The following is a 3,831-nucleotide window of genomic DNA, read 5'->3' on the forward strand; positions in this document are numbered from 1 at the left end:
CTTGGCATTGTTTGCTTCTTCGCCACAGTGTGAAGTTTGAGCAGTGAGGAGCTGCTTTCTTTCATTTCTTATTTATTTTATTTATTTTGAAAGTTTTATATAGCGCGAACCAGATCTTTGCAGATATCAGAGCGCTTTACAGAGCATACATAACAGGCCATTAGGAGGGAGCATAGTAAAACAGTTACATCAATAATGCAAGTGGTACAAATAGGTGAAGGCATAGACCGCCAGGTAAATCAACAACACAAGTAATACAAACAATCGTAGGGATCGAACAGATAATACTGATCGGTGCAGCGACTTTAAAAACCAATGTCAATAGCTCAAGTGTATTTAGCCATGAGGATCGCTTTTACTTCTTTCTTAAAGAGTGTGATGGAGGAGATGAGCCTGGTTTCAGGAGGGAGTGAGTTCCAGATCCTGGGTGCCATTCCTGAGAATAAGTTTTTTCCTTCCGGAATCTTCGAGGTTTTAGCAGAAGATTGTTTGTGCCTCTAGTGTATCTAGAGCCGCCAGAGATTGTCAGCTTCTGAGTGAGGTATCCGGGTGAGCTCAGGTGGACAGCCTTGTGCGTCATGCAGGCGATTTTCAGATGTATTCTGGCTTCAAAAGGTAGCCAGTTCAAGGATTTCAAGTCAGGGGAGATATGCGAGTGTTTTTTTGACCCAGTGATGAGCCTCGCTGCAGCGTTTAGAGAAGCTCTTAGGGGTGCGGTAGTAGTTAGAGGGAGACCGCAGAGAGCGGTGCTGCCGTATTCTTTTTCGAGGAATGACTAGTGCTTGTACTGCAGTTTGGAAGTCTTTGGCTGGAAGGAAGGGTTTAAGTCTCCTCAGGGTATTGATTTGGTAGTTCGCTCCCTTAGTTGCCTTGCTGATATGTTGCTGCATGTTGAGATTGGTGTCGAGTGTTATGCCTAGAGATTTTGCTGAGTCCACGATGGTGGGTTGGACATTGAGTGCAGTTAGGTGTTTAAGCCACAGTTGAGTGGTAGAGATCTTTGCGGGAGGTGAGATCAGAAGGAATTCTGTTTTCAGGGCATTGAGTTTGAGATGGTTATCGGCCAGCCAGGATTGGGTGTTTCTGATCGTTGAGTTCAGACGCATAATGTCTTTGGGGGATTGTAATTTGAGATATAGTTGGGTGTCATCGGCGTGCATGTGAAAGTGAACATTGGATGCTTGTAGCAAGGTGGTGAGGGGTTCCATAACTAGGTTGGACTAAGTTGGGGATAGGGAGGATCCTTGGGGGACACCTAACGAAACAGGTATTGGCGAAGACATCAGGTTGTTGCTCTTGAATTTCTGCGACCTGTTGTGAAGGAAGGAGGTGAACCACTTGAGAACAGTCCCAGAAAGACCCATTCTTGTGTTTAGTAGTTCAAGTAAATTCTCATGTTTGACGGTGTCGAATGCTGAAGAGAGATCAAGAAGGATAAGGAGGCAGGTATCGTTTTGATCTAGGATTTGGAGGGCGTCGTCTATTATGTGAGTCATAGCAGTTTCTGTACTGTGTCCTGCTCGGAAGCCTGACTGGTGAGGATTGAGGAGATCAAACTGATTAATGTGTTTAGTCAATTGTAGTTGTGCGCATTTTTCCAGCAGTTTGGCGAGAGTGGGGATATTAGTGATGGGACGGTAATTGTTTAGATCAGATGGGTCGGCTGTAGGTTTCTTTAGTAAAGGTGTGACTTGACCAACATTGAGGCAGTCAGGGATGGTTCCTTGTTGAAGTGAGCTGTTGATAATTTTAGTCCAGAGTGGGAGGAGCAAAGGGGTGAAGTCTTTGACAGCGTTAGCAGGGAGGGGGTCCGTGAGGTGATTGGATGGTTTCAAGGTGCTGAGCAGTTTGCCAATTTCCTCTTCAGAGTAGGTGTCAAAGGAAGACCATGTAGCGTTGTTTTTTGGTTCAATGGGTGCTAGGCAGTGGGGTTTGGAGTAAAGGCTTGCGTCAATGAGGAGATCACTCTTTATGTTGTCAGTTTTTTGGATAAAGAAAGCAGCGAATTCTTCACAGGGGGGAGCTTCACGCCTAGTGCTGAGTGGTTGGGGTTGTTCCTTGGATTGAGTTCTGATTAGCTCAAACAGTTTTCTCGGGCGGTTTTTTGCTTGGTCGAGCTGGAGGCTGAAGAAGTCTGATTTTGAGCGCTTTATTTTCCTGATGTAGGCTTTTCTCTTTTCCTTCAGGGTTTTTAGGTGCAGTGCAGAGGGAGCTGATCTCCAGGTGCGTTCTGCCATTCGCATGTCTCGTCTATCCTCATTGAGACTCCCGTCGTACCATGGATTGGAGATTTTAGCAGAGGCTCTTTTTAGCTGCATGGGTGCAGCCTCATTAATTATTGAAGTCATGGCGTTGAGATAGTGGTCAGTCAAGGATTGGACGTCCGTGGCGCCGCTAGGAGGGCGTAGGAGGTCGCAGCTGCTAGGGGGAAGGGAGTTTGGGTTGAGTTTTTTCAGGTCTCTTTTCCAGACTTTAGGCTTGGAGGGGTGCACCGTGTTGAGTTTGACCTTTTCATTGATGAAGAAAGTGACAATATGATGATCTGACCAGTCACAGGGTTGGATAGACTCAAGGTGGATAGCGTCCTCTTTGGAGATGATCAGGTCGAGGGTAGAACCTTTCTCGTGGGTCGGGCTGTTGCATAATTGTTTGAGGTCAAGAGCGTTGAGGAAATTTTTAAGACTATTTACCACTGCATCATTGTGATCGTTCCAGTGGAGGTTGAAGTCACCAAGGTATATTTGGGTGAGCTGTCGTCTGGAATTGGTTGTGATCATATCCATGATTTGTTGGGCGAAGGTGAGGTTGTCCCCGGGTGGGTGGTAAATGCCGTGAAGAGAGCATATCGGTTTGCCCTCACTGATAATGTCGAGGCAGATGTATTCACAGGAGGTTGGGGAGGGTAGGGAAGGTGCGGTGATTTTCAGAACAGAAAGGTTGTTCCTGTATATGCATGCGATTCCACCGCCTATCTTGCCAGACCTGTCAAGTCTGGTGATGTGGTAGTTGGGGGGAACCAGAATGTCCATTATAGGTGTCGAAGATTCAGTTAGCCAGGTTTCAGTTAGAATGATTAGGTCCAGGTCCAGTGTTAAGATGAGATCAGCGATGGCGGAGGAGTGTCTAGAGGCCGATCTGCAGTTGAGGAGAGTGCATTTGAGACGGGGTGTGTCAAGGGAAGTAGAGGCTACTAGTGAGAGGGGGACTTTTCTAAGGTTATTAGGGACGGAAATTCTGTTGTTTAGTGTGGGGGGTCTACGGGGATTTGAATGTATCGTGGGAATGGAGAGGTGTGTGGCGGTTGTGTTGTTTAGGGGAGCTGGGTCGTAGGAGCAGAGGAGGGTGAGTGTGTCGAGGTCGGAAAGAGGGTTGCGTGAGCGACGGGGACGGTTGTTGCGATTGTGGATAGGGATCGCGGTCCAGTGTGGGGGGTGTAGAGTGGGAGAGTCATCCGGAAGGGTGGGGGGCAAGTTGGGAGGGGGGGTGGTGGTGAGTGAGGGTTGTCTGGGGAGTGTGCAGAGTAGTTCTTTGATGGTGTGAATGTCTACTTTGAGCTGGAGGAGGGTGGACATAATCTTGTCCAGCGTGGGATAAGCCTTGGTGTTGGGGATGGGCATCAAGGGTGCGTGACTGAACTGAGAATGAGCGTGCGGGTGGGGGGGTGGGTTGGTGTTCGAGCAGGGCTCCGTGGTGTCGGTGTACGGGTTGGTGTTAGAGAGGATGGAGGGTTTTGGAGGGATGGGTGTGGATGAAGTAGGGAGTAGGTTGGTGGTGCAGATGAGGGCGTTGGTGACAGGCGGAGAGAGCCGGGTGGAGGTTGAGTGTAAGTTA

Source organism: Lissotriton helveticus, chromosome 5_2 (assembly GCF_964261635.1).
Source record: "Lissotriton helveticus chromosome 5_2, aLisHel1.1, whole genome shotgun sequence".
In the NCBI taxonomy this organism is placed as follows: Eukaryota; Metazoa; Chordata; class Amphibia; order Caudata; family Salamandridae; genus Lissotriton; species Lissotriton helveticus.